The sequence below is a fragment of the Limanda limanda genome, chromosome 2, assembly GCF_963576545.1.
Source record: "Limanda limanda chromosome 2, fLimLim1.1, whole genome shotgun sequence".
Taxonomy (NCBI): domain Eukaryota; kingdom Metazoa; phylum Chordata; class Actinopteri; order Pleuronectiformes; family Pleuronectidae; genus Limanda; species Limanda limanda.
This window is the reverse complement of record NC_083637.1, coordinates 26,045,374-26,059,412: the sequence shown is the minus strand read 5'-3', so window position 1 is coordinate 26,059,412 and position 14,039 is coordinate 26,045,374. Positions and strand designations below refer to the sequence as shown.

The following is a 14,039-nucleotide window of genomic DNA, read 5'->3' as shown; positions in this document are numbered from 1 at the left end:
TGAGGCGGGGGTGAAATTCGCCTAAAAGCCTGTCTGAGGAATACCCAAAGTAAATTGAAAGCTGTTCTTGAACCATTTGGAGTACATGCATGGTCTTGGTCTCTTTTGAAAGGTAACATAACGTTTTCCCTCAACAGTCAGAATCCCTCTAAGTGCTACTGGCATTGAGTAATAGCAGTTGGAACACACTTAAGTAGAAGGTTTTTATTTCCGCCTGAATATTTTTGGGTAAACAGATGCCTGCAGATGACTCTAGCTGGGATTTATAAGCTGGAAAACACAATGGGACCACAGCATGAAGCCTTACCTAGCCCAGGTTAAAATGTTATAACAATACCACAGAAAATGAATATTTAGGGCCCGAGCACTGACAGGCACTGACAGACAGTGAAGGCCCTATTGAAAGTGTAAGGATTATTATTATTTTTCAGGCAAATTAATTGGCTTTTTGAAGGCTTTAACATGCTTAAATTCTAAACAAAATTTGCAGAAAATTTGAAAGTGATGAAAATTGACATATTCTGGAGGAATTTTCAATGGGCGTGGCGAAATGGCTCAACGGTGCCCCCCGAGACCCCTGGTTATTAATATTATTGTTTACAAAATATTGGTTAATTTATTGTAAGACAATTTCAAGGTGTGTTAAGGGTTTTATTACAAATACCAAGTCAGTTGTACTTAGGGTTGCAAAGGGGTGGAAAGTTTCCGGTAAATTTCCGGAAACTTTCCACGGGAATATTAAGCTCGGGAATTTTGGGAATTTTTTAAAAAATTAAACCCTGAGCAATAAAAACATCATTCAAAACTCTATTTTAAAGATGTATGGAATGCAGCACATGCTGCATGTTGAATTTCAACCCTCCACTGTGCATTCTTCCATCACATGCACAGATAATTCCCAGCATCCTGCACACTACAGACCTATTGAGGCCTACTGAGGTGTGCAGGACTTGTCAGGTACGTTTCGATGATATTACTCGGGAAAATATATTAGCATGCTTATTGAGGATTGTTCATCTGTTCATCTAGCCTATTTCCATTAATTTATCCATCAATTGTAAAATGTTTTTACAGACTATTCCAATTGTTTGGGTAACTATTTATATCTCTGGCATTGCATTAATGTTTTTTTAAAAACTTTTTTCTCATCTAATTCTACAGAACAATGCCACGTGCACTATCTGATGTGTGGAGACATTTCACCCCATCCAATGTAGAAGGAAAGGCTGTGTACATTTGAAAATACTGTGCAAAGACCTATGTTAAGAATGACACAACGATGCAGAAGCATATAGTCAAGTGCCCAAAGTTTCCTCAGGGCTCAAATCAGCCTATGACACAACAAAATGTTTATATTTATGTCTGTATATGACAAGGTAAACACAGTTAGTATAAATTACCCACAACATTTCCAGTTTATTCCCGGTTAATTCCCGTATATTCCCGTTAATTCCCATGGAAAGTTTCCAACTTTGAATATTCCCGGAATTTTGCAACTTGTACTTTCTGACCCACAGAACAGTCTTGGGGCAAATCATATCAAGACTGCCAAGGTGACCAGTTTCTTAAGTGTCTCTCTGTGTAGTGACCTTTATCCAGGCTTGAGTTTTAGATGTTGATAGAGAGTTGAGCTGTTGTTATAACAATGTGCAACAATATGGTACAAATGAATGTGTAGGACTTTGCAGTGATGTCAATGGAACATGATACTGAATGACTGAAACTGGTAAACTGCTTTCTTTTCGTGAGTTACATAAAAAGACTCAAACTTGCTATGACTTTACTCCTCTGTATGAAATGGTTATTAATGTATCATAGCCAATTGATGTTCGTGCCTTGCGAACTTTAAATATATTTTAACATTAAAGTCACTTTAACCCAGTTCTTACAGCAATAGCTTTGATCTCTTTGAAACATGTAAAACCTGCTGTTTGTCTGGTAATGCAGCTCTGGAGCCCTGTTTAAGGTTTCATTATTATGTGTGCCATATGTATCTATTATGTTTGCAATGCATTGCAGTACACTGTTTAAAGGTAGCTGCCTTTAAAGGTAGCTGCCTTTAAACAGTTTAAAGGTAGCTGCATTTAAACATTTTGACAAAGGCAGCTGCCTTTAAACCGTGTGGCAACAAAGCTGAGGAGAGGTAAGACCATACTGTTGCTCTTTTCAATAGTGTGTTAAAACGTGGGAAAAAGAGGAAGTGGACGAGAGAGGGAGGAGCAGAGATCTGTTTCTGTTCAGAGGGAGGAAACTATTCTTCCGTCACTGGCACCATCTGAAATGGAGCAGCAAGAAAATCAACTGGACAGAGAAAGATTCTGCTGTTCGATCTGTCTGGATCTACTGAAGGATCCGGTGACTACTGGCTGTGGACACAACTACTGTATGAGCTGTATTAACACCCACTGGGACAAAGGGGATGAGAGAGGAAGCTACAGCTGCCCTGATTGTAGACAGACCTTCACACCGAGGCCTGTCCTGGGGAAAAACACCATGTTAGCTGATGTAGTGGAGCAGCTGAAGAAGACTGGACTCCAAGCTGATCCTGCTGATCACTGCTATGCTGGACCTGACGATGTGGTTTGTGATGTCTGCACTGGGAAAAAACTGAAAGCTCTCAAGTCCTGTTTGATTTGTTTGGCCTCTTATTGTGAAAAACACATCCAGCCTCATCTTCAGTTAGCTCCATTGAAGAAGCACAAGCTGGTGGAGCCACTGTCACCACTCAGTGAATCTACACACTCATCCAGCATCAGGATCCGTCCTCGGAGGAACTTGACAGCAGCTGTGTCACAGGTCAGAGGTCCACTAAAGGCCTTTATGAGTGAGACAGGGACAGAGATTTTACAGATTTTGTCTCAAGGGGATGTTTTACTGCCAAAACCAGAGCCAGAGACCAGAGCTGGCTTCTTAAAATATTCACAGGAAATCACACTGGATCCAAACACAGTAAACACATATCTGTTATTATCTGAGGGAAACAAAAAAGTAACATTAGTGAGTGAAGAACAGTCTTATTCTAATCACCCAGACAGATTCACGTATTGGCCTCAGGTCCTGAGTAGAGAGGGTCTGATTGGACGTTATTACTGGGAGGTGGAGGTGGAGCGTGCGGTGATAGGAGGAGTTCGTGTAGCAGTGGCATACAAGAATATCAACAGAGGACGCTCAGGTGAATGTGTATTTGGATTCAATGATAAATCTTGGTCATTATATTGTGATGGAAACAGTTATATATTTTATTACAACAACATCCAGACTCCAGTGTCAGGTCCTGTGTCCTCCAGAGTAGGAGTGTACCTGGATCACAGTGCAGGTGTTCTGTCCTTCTACAGTGTCTCTGACACCATGACTCTCCTCCACAGAGTCCAGACCACATTCACTCAGCCTCTCTATGCTGGAGTTAAGTTTAATCTTGATGGAACCACAGCTAAATTCTGTAAACTCAAATAGACTTGAGTCATTAAAATCAGTGATTTAGATTCTGTTTGTAAATCTTTAACTTATTTTGTCTCCATGTTTGTTGATCAAAGTTCGTCGTGGTGACGTTTCTGCTCCACACACAGATCAGCTGTCAATCATTCCTGATGGGCGGCACCATGACGTCCTCTTATTGTTGTGTTGATAGTTGATCGACCAGCATGTTTACTTTATCACTATCCACATTCATGTGTTTCTATGTATATATAGTAAAATTAAAATAAAATACAGCTTAGACTGTGAGTAGAGCGTCTCAGACAAGGCGAGACAAAACTGCAAGGTAATAAATGTAATTTAAATTATTATTAATCATAACCAAGCTCTTGCAAAATGATACTGAATTGTAATTATTTCAAACCCTAAATAAAATGCTTCCAAATATATCTAAAACCCATAGTTTTGTCACTTTATTTATTGGGTTCTTACAGTTTAATTGAAATCAACTTTAAGCTAAACCACAAAAACTAGCAAAAATAATCATACAAAATCATATAATGATAATACCACTGTATATGAGCTTGTAAGACCCGATGAGCATGATTTTGCGGGCACATGTGTGTTGCAGCTATTAATATAAGCTCTAACTCCTTTGTGCTCGACAGAGAGAAGCAGCTTTATCAGCTTGAGTTGAAGCCTGAGCATTAATGAGCAGGTTTTCGTTTCAGGCTGAAAAAAAGGGAACACAGTCCCTTCAGCAGGTTAAATTTTGTTGAAAGACTACTTGAGACCATTCACACAGTTATTGCATCATGACATTATTTATTCATTGAGTTCGATCATTCATCACTCATTCATCATCATGAAGGAAACTAAATGTGCCTGTTCAACGCAAGATGTTGTCAGTGTATCTCAGTCCCCCAATGCTGCATTTCAAGTTTGGTCAAAATCCAGAATAATTTGACCAAATCTTTGATCCCATGCTTTTATATTGATTTTAATGGTTTTGGAAAAATAAAAATCAATAGTGCAGGTCCTGACCCAACTCCCACTCATCTTGCCAAGTTTAATCCGGATAAAAAACAACCTAAATTACCGCTGTGACAGACGGGCGGACGGACGGACTGACTCAAATGCATCAGCCTGCAACCTATTTTAAGTAATTATTACAACTTTGCATTATATGATGGACAGGGACAATGAATCAGGAAATGGTAATTAAGAAAACTATATAATGTATTTAATTTGGAAGATTTATTGTCAAAGAACATAAGATTTGAACAGAGATATTTATACTTTAACTGAGCAGTAAGACTAATAATCTGTCTGTTCTTGCACTCGGCTTTGTCTTTTGCTTGGCAGCCAGTATGTGATGATGTAATAAGACTGATAATATGACCACATGTTTCCTTTGATGTAATGATGGAAACTTCATGTCAGTATACTTTAAATATGATCAACGTTTAGTAGTTCCTTCAGCTCACTCAACACCCACATCCTTCACATGCAACTTGATGTGCATCTGGTCCTCATGGTCAAGACATCTGCAACAGGGACAAGCAGCTGTGGACCGAGGCTGAGTCTGAGAGAGCAACTTAAAGGAGCAAAATTGTGCTCATATTCAGTTTCATGATTTCAATTTGGGTTCAAACTTGAAAAGGTTTAATTGCTCTAATGTTCACAAAACTGATGACTTTCCTCTGTCCACTACTACTGTTAACTGTCTATTGCTGCAGCTCCTCGCTTTATTTGATTTTATTACGGGGCATGCCAGACTAACCACTAGGCCTCTTTTATGCAAACGTGGGGAGTTAAGATGTTTTGTGACATCACAATGTCGCCAAAGTATCAGTGACTTCTGACTATGTGTTTCAGGAGCAGTGTTTTCTGAGTAAGGAGAGAGCTTAGCATATTAGGCTATTTAACTTTGCTAATATTTAACATTCACAAAAAACTGAAAAGAAATAATAAAATAAAGAAGAAAATCAGAATAAGCATCATGTCTCCTTAAATTCAAATCTCTGGCATTGTACAACAAACTTTTTGTAAAAGTTTAGGTAGATCAAGATATTGAACAAAAGCCAATCTGTAATTTGCGTAGTTAGTTTGCATTAGCTCTGAATGTACGACCTACTTTGTTCACTATAATACAGGAAAATTGTTGTTAACCTAAATGGCCAGTTGAACCCTGTCGAAAAAATCTGGCAGTTCAATTAACTGTTGATTTGATAGAGACATTTTTCAATATTCGTATTAACCAGAAAACAATTTGCCATAATTTGATTGTCAATCTCAAGGGAGAAGCAGCAAACAAGGGCAGAGAGAGAGAGAGAAAAATCACACCTGCCTCTACAAACAACCTTCTCACACAACCCAACATTGTTGCAACAGTTCCTACAAACCACCAACGAGCCAGCAGACTCTCTCACTTGTATCTCATTAAATTCAATGCCATCAGAATAATTTGAAAGATGTTATAACAACACAAAGTCACCCATCCGCCTGCATCTCCCCAGTGACTGTTGTCCAAATTAGATGTTGTCTCAACATATTCCAGCAATCATCCAGTGACGGAAGAGACTGGAGTGCACCCCCAATGACTGAGTGGATGACTAATTATCTAATGAGGCAAAAATAAACAAAGACTGATCGCTATGTGTTTGTGTGTGAGGGTGTTGGCCAGTGTCAGACGGGGCACCCCTAAATCTTGGTGTGACAGGGAATCTGCATAATGAGTGAGAGCGGCAGCCAGCGAAGGTTTTGAGAGTCAATGGACTGAAACAAGTCGAGCTAAGACAAACTGAGATGCAAAGAAAAAGACACTGTAAAAAATAAACAAATCTCTGACTAAGGAGCACTATGGCCAATACTGATGTCAAATCTAAAAGGGTCAAATGAATCCTCTTGTTTCCTGTATGAATTATAGATAAATATTCTGAACACATGGCCTAGCTCTTACTCGTGGAAGAGACACACACATTTTCACAACCTTCTTGGAAAGACAATGTAACAGAAACAGGTAGGCTGCAGTGCCTGCATGCAGTCTGTTAGTTGTGTTGAGTTTTTCCACTGTGTTCTCAGGCAGTGGGTCTGCGATATTACAGAGGGCTTTAGTTTGCATCTACGGCAGCTTCCTGAGAGCTGGTTGTTTGTCAATGCACTGTCCCATATGCTTTATCTCAGTCCTTCAGTTCTTATGTCTTTCATTCTGTCTTATCTGCATGCTTCCTTTTATCCATATGTGCTGTATGGTTGTATTTCCACGGTTATAATGAGTCTTTAGTTTGCTTGCACAGTATCAAATAAAACGTTTGTTTTGATGATAGCTGTGAAATTCAAAGAATTAGTGCAGTGCCTGTTGTAAACACGCCTGTTTGGAATGGGCTGTTTGCCTGGCTTGGGATGCTGGGTGCAGCTTTCCATCTGTAACTGGCAAAGTGATGTGCAGTAATTGAACCGTGGCAAGTGAGGACTTGCTCTGGAATGGCGGGGTCTGGAGAACCCCAGAGCCACACCAAGAGCTGTTCCACTGTTTTTTCAAAGCTCAGTGAAGCTTGACTCAGTAAACGAACCTGGAATCAGCTGTCGTGGTCCCTGACGTTGTCGTGAACAAGCTGTTGTCATAATCTAAAAAATCACTTATGTGGATGAATCCCAGCCTTCGCTGCAAAAATGAGAGCACTGGCCACATGTTTATTGAAACCTTCTTAATATTGAATCCATCCCATGTCCTCTTAACAATACACATGCCAGGTCTAAAGGCGATAATACAAACAGTTCTGGAGATATGCAGGCCACAGACAGATTTGTAGAATTGTAAAATAGATAACTTAAAACACTTACAGTATAAACAATATAATACCCTCTAAAATCTTCCTTTTGCTGACCAATAATAGTTTTATCTCACCTAATGTGAAATAATTACTATTTCTTAGTGACAGCACTTTAATCCGAAACTTTTACGGGACTTGACCTCTGATGGCAACATACTATCATAATCTCTCACAAGGCTACAGTTTATTCATTAAATCTGTTAGAAGAGGGAGACTTTGTGTAGCCAACAAACATGGGGAAGCTCCTCTCTTGCTCAACATCGCTATACTGCCCTGTGCACTTGGCTGACAGTGTGACCCCTCACTTTAAAGGAGGTCAGAGTGGTTTTAAGGTAGTTTGGATTACTCTCTCATTATGTTGTCTATGCCTGGGGGCAACTGCAACTACTCTAGTGTCAAGAGCGATCTCGAAGCAAAAGTTTCCAGCACCGACATCCATGACAGGAAGAACTGAGGCTATCTTTAGAGCAATGGAAGAAAATATCCACTATATGTATAGTTTTACTAGGGATGAGCGAGTACAGCATTATCTGTATCTGTTAACCATATGAATTATCCGTATCCGTACTCGGAGTGGGCGGGGCCTAACCCGGAAGTGGGTGTGATTTAACCCGGAAGTGGGCTGGTTCAACATAACTTTCTTTTTAACTTTGACATTTTTTTAGGATTTTTTTATTATTATTATTTTTTTATTTATTTCCACACCGTGTGTGTGTGTGTGTGTGTGTGTGTGTGTGTGTGTGTGTGTGTGTGTGTGTGTGTGTGTGTGTGTGTGTGTGTGTGTGTGTGTGTGTGTGTGTGTGTGTGTGTGTGTGTGTGTGTGTGTGTGTGTGTGTGTGTGTGTGTGTGTGTGTGTGTGTGTGTGTGTGTGTGTGTGTGTGTGTGTGTGTGTGTGCTGCGAGGGACGTTCACTGTCTCCCGGGGAAATGAACACTCTGTGTTTTTAGTATATAAAGACGTGAATTATATTCGTTCACAAGTCATACAGACTGGTTTTGTTATTTTCACTTTACATTAACACTTAAAGTTTAGTGCAGTGTAATTGTTTGCCGTGATAATTAAATGCCAGTGTGATAATAAATGACAATTTCAAACCATACAAACTGTCATGTTGTACTGTATTTAATAGAGGTTTACTTTACTGTAAAGTAAGTGTAAATGTAAAGTGAAAATAACAACCAGTCATTATGACTTGTGAACAAATATAATTCACGTGTTTCTATACTAAAAACACAGAGTGTTCATTTCTCCGGGAGACAGTGAACGTCCCTCGCATCTCACACACACACACAGTCCCGATGCGCATTGCTCAGTGAACCTGAGTGACTGAGAGACAGAGAGCTGTTCTGTGAGTGAGTGAGCAGAGCCGTGTGTGACGGGTGGAGCGCTGTGACACTGTGTGAGGATTTTCATTCAGTCCCAGCACAGATAATGACTCTGATTACTCGTATAATAATCGTACTCGGCAAAAGTGCTTTATCCGTACCGGATACTCGTTTCAGCCGAGTATCCGGCTCATCTCTAAGTTTTACTTATCTTTCAAATGGCCTCAGTAGCATAATCTCTTTCGGATCTTTAAGTCTTGCTTATTTATTTATTTTCTGGTCCACAGCTTCTTCTACTGCTGTTAGAAGTGATGTTCCCCTCCAGGTTTTACTTGATCTTATCTTATCAGAGGCTGTTATGCCTGACTGTGCTAAAATTCAAAATGATCCTCACTACACAACTAAGTAAAATTAAGCTTTTCAAGTGACCAACAAGTGAAAACTAAATATAACAGAACATAATGCTCTTTATTATCAAACACTTACTTTTCTGCCTACTTTTCACACTAGCAACACAAAGCACAACATGCATATATTCCAATCTAGCAAAAACCGAGGTTCAGCAGTCACTGAATTACATTTTCCAAGATAGCATTCAGTTTTGTTTCAGGCAAGATAGTGATTTGAAAGTTGCAGCGCTCCGATGAACCAAAACTGAAAAAATAAAATATGCTATTTTTAAATCTTTGTGCCCAGCATGTTGAATTTCAGATGGGAGTCAGAGATGTTTACTACTTTTAGGTCATGATTGGGGAGACACATATAACTTTATGATAGTGGTGACATATGTCTCAGTAGGTAGAGCAGGTCGTCCTCTAACCAGAATCTGTGGTGTCGATTCCAGTCTCTCCCCATTGTGCATGCCGAAGTGTCCTTGTGCAAGACACAGAGCCAGTATCTTGCACAAGGCCTCTGCCCCTGACGGCTGTGTCGACAGTGTACGAGTGATGTGTGATTGAGAAAGTGCTGCACATAGATGCACTGTATGAATGTGTGAGTGTGAATAAGAGAATGATAAAACTGTACTGTAAAGAGCTTGAGTGGTCATCAACACTAGAAAAGCACAGTATAAATATAGACCATTTACCATTCACCATTTAACAAAACAAATACCAATGACATGCACTGCAAGCCCCTGTATTATTAATACAACAATCCTAAATTATTTCAGTTTCCTTAATATATCATATTTTACCTGAAAACACATCTGTCAGCAGTTATTCCTTTCAGGCCTCACAACTCCAGCAGTATGCAATTACGTAGCCTGAGAGGTTAAACTGAGGGCAACCAAAATGGTCAAATCACAAAAGCAACCATCCCCAGTTGTAGATATTTGCATGTACAATAAGAGGATGTGATGTATTGCAGCATAAGCGATGGCCACTGCTTGCTCAGCTTCACCAAAAGAATCGAAGCTGTGGAAAGTTATTTGCCGCCACAAGCAGCCACACATCCTTAACCTCGCTTCCACTTCAATTTTCTCTTGCATCGTCCAAAGTGTAACCGTTGTTTTTCCCAGCTTTAAACTCAGCGCTTGCTCATCTGCTACATGAGCCGCAACCTCATCAGAAACACTTGACATGCCAATATGGACAGAGCCCTACCGTGCCCCAAAGGCATCTATCATCTTCAAATGGCTCCCATATATCTCTCCCATTGGATTAGTGGCCGCTCGTATTTCAATTACAGAGCCAACTGGGGTCTTATTTGATCCTCAATCATTAATTCTCAGTTGTATTGTACACGGATAAAAAATGATTATTTTTAATGGCTGGAATGCTGCAGCACAAGACATGCAGGCAATTCAGTTTACGAGCTGTTCACCCTTGAAAGCGCTCGCTGCCTTCAAAATAAGTTTTATGGACTTGGTCTCCACAGTGTGCTTATTTTGTTACTGTCAGAGACAATGACCCTCACAGGTGTGACAAATCACTGAGTCAAAACCTCCCAACAGTTTGACGTGGATTATTTGACAATTTAGAAAACCAGGTCAAACATCCAAGGACTTTGATTGCGTAAACAATCATAATATTAATAATAATTATACCCTTGAGTTTCATCAGTCTCAATCGTGTCTTTAGAGGGGTAGAGTGCTATAGGGTTTCACCTCCATAAAATTGCTGGCCAATGAAGAGTGCTGCCTATTTGTTTTGCCCACTCCCCTTTTCTAAACCAACAACCGAAAAACAAACCGTCAAACCACAGTTACAATAACTAAACACTGACTCCCTAAATTACACAAGTTCTTAACAATAAGGGGAAAAGGATTATGTTGATTTAGACATAAGGTAATTCTGTTTATGAAATGACACATATGCTGCTGCTGCTGCTACACATGCATCCACAGCCTTCTGGGAGATAAAGGCTCCAAGAAATCGATCCTACAACGTACATTCCCCATAATGCAGCAGGATAGCAGATATTATATCTTTAATAAGATGCAAAGCGATGTCTTTCCAAAATCAGATTTCCACTTTATAATATTTGCTTTCTGTATTGCTCCTGTAGTCCCTCAATAATTTTAGACTTGACAAAGGTCCAGAAGACGCAGCTGTTCTTAGAGGCCGAGATACAAAAATGATTCATGTGTCAAATGAGTTGAGTACTCTTTTAATGAAGCACCACTTTCCAAGTCAAGCACTACCATTTAAAGCTGCAACAGGCTCACAAAAAACCTGTGGAGTTTCTTTTCTCAGCTCTTCACCTCCACTTAACAATGGGATCTCCCATTAGCTTTGAACCTGTAACCTACAGCACTAATAGATGAATGAAAAACACAAAAAAAACACTCGCAGGAGTTAACAAGGACTATTTTCTTTGACTGACCACCAAGCATGATGTAAAATGATAAAAGCAAACATCTCAGTCTACCAAATTTAAGAATTAGGTTAAGTACAGTCGAGAGCAGCTGTGGAAAACTATACACAATTCACAGCCCTAAGCAAAGTCTGGGCATTCCCTTCTCTGTGTGCAACATATTGGAGTTTTTAGGGACCAGAAGGAGACCCCCTGACAGCTTGCTGCTCGCAGCAAAATTAACTTGATGTGTAAGGACAGTAGGGCAAAGACTGATCAAAGCAGAATAAATCTTTAATGTCCGCCAGAGGCAGTCTAGTAAACAGACAGCAGTGGGAATGAATGCAACAAAGAAAAACAATAATGAATATAAAAAAAACACAGTGGACTACTTTCACAATGACCACTGGAGAGAATGTAGAGAAACCAACAACCCCCTGTCAATATTTACAATCTTTGTGAAAAGGAAAAATTACAGCTTGTTTTAAAATCAAGAAGCTAAAAGAATATATATAAGTGCTCCTCTTGTGACTGAAAACCACTGAGACAGTTGTCGTTTGCATTCAGCTGCTTACATGCTTTACATATTGTTGCCTTATGTTTTGACTTCTACATGATTAACCTCTGCTTAATGGATGTTCCTTTTATTTCTCATATTAATGTTGTTGATGAAAATAATGTATCCTTCACATTATCACATTAAATGGGTCAGTACACTGTTCATCTTGGATGTTTTTCTTGTCAAGACACATACCTACAACAAGATCCTGTGCAACTCAGGACCCAGTCAACAGGACACAAGGATGGTGCTACCACGTAGACAGATATAAATAAGGATTAGCCTCAGGTGCTCTTAACATCGAGGCGAGTTGGCCGAGTTTAAAATCGAATCACATTAAAGCAGCTTGTTAACAGCTATCTGTAAAAGATCAATACATATCCAGAATCTGAGAAGTAAAGGAGACAGAACAGAGCGACTGAGCAGTTCAGCTTCTTTTCCCGAAGAATATCAAACAAGGTCACTTTGTTAGCTCCTGGAAATAAGTTTTGTGGAGCGCTTCCTCTGAGCCAGCAGCGCACACCAACATTACAAATGAGAAAACAAGCTGCGTCATGAATCATGCAAAGTCTCCAGGTTAGCCCACGTGTTTGCTTCACAAGTCTCAGCTGGAGTTTGTCTCATCTAAGGAAATATCTGTCTCCTTAGCTGACATTTGCTCCATGTGTCCTGTTTGGTCCATAGTCCAATCCCTTGAGGGGAAGTGCAAGAAGTGAAGATTTGTCTGTCACTTTGAGAAAGCCATAACACATTGCACATGATTATTTTTTTCTCGATTGTGAATAAAAAACTATTGATTAGTGGATCTTTAAACAAATGATCAGTGCCTGATCATTAAAGAACTGAACATTGATTAAGGACAACACAAAAAGGTCAAAAAATACATTTTAAAGGACAAATTGTTTTAAAGCCAACTACATTTAATCAACGATAGAAAAGAACTGACCCGGAGGCCCTAGAATCAAGATCAATCAAGCTGGGATTTCCTCACCTTAAAGGTTTTCATTTAATTTGCAATCATTTACACTTAATGATTATAGGAGCAGCTGTTTTTTTAAGATGACGGTTTCATTTTTGCACGTTTCTAATCAACTCCAGGAGCAAAGACAGATTTTTTTCACAGGTTTATTGATTTTTTTCCCCCCAGAGTGATTAGACCCAAGCCGAGTACTGACAATCACTAGCATCACTACACTTTTTTTTCACAATTACAGTATGCATGAGTGTATTCCAGCCAAATGATCCAGTGAAAAAAGTCTAATCAAGACTCCATGACACACTGCACAGAGAGAATCTAATACCAGAGAACTGTGTCTGAAGGACACAATAACAGTTAACAAAGGAATAAGCCATCTTTTAGTGTCAGGATAGTTTAAATCCTCATTGTAACGTTGTCCTACAGATTGTCAGCAAAGCTTCGTAGAACACTGGCACTATTTAGGAGGGAAATCCTTCACTTAGATCTGTGATGACAGACACAGAATTCTCTTGGCACAAGCTTTTATGGGGGCATGATCTCCAATTCTTGTCAACATTTGACTGTATGATCAATTTAGGCACTTTAAGGTTGATTCCTCTTTAATCTGGTGTTGGTGTGGTGTCTGTTGGGAATAAAGACTGAAGCCTCTTTACATTTATCATCACTTGTTTGCATGTGGGGCCTTTTTTCTTTTCCACTGCAGTCCAACCGTGCAGGAATAAAATGTTCAGAAGTTAAATGTGCATATTAAAAACCCATCTAACTACAAAAGTGTAATGTAAAGCAGGGATTCAAACATATTAAAGAGATTTATCCTCCTCTGAGGCTACTCCACTGTAGTCACGCACCGAACAATCCTTTAGCTGCAGATTACACGGAGGGGATGAACGGCCCCAATGGACTCCATGCATCACCCCCTCCTTATTCTGGGCCAGATGTTGTCACTGTAATAAAGGAGGCTCTCCGGTAAAAACACAGACACGCATTTTTGCAGCAATTTCTTAAACTGCGGTGCATGTTGTGCGTTAAAATTGTTATAATATCTCAAGTCAAATCCTGCGCATGCATGTCTCTTTTACAGTTGTGGATGCAGATGTTCCTCCAACGCCAGATGGTCAGCTAACAGGCCA

General features: G+C 39.7%; 1 protein-coding gene across 1 annotated transcript in view; it reads right to left on the bottom strand.

Annotated features, from left to right (window-relative positions):
• The window catches only part of LOC133021779 (neuronal acetylcholine receptor subunit alpha-7-like), a 42,203-nt gene that overhangs the window by 27,905 nt on the left and 259 nt on the right, over window positions 1-14,039 (bottom strand). The window lies entirely within an intron of this gene.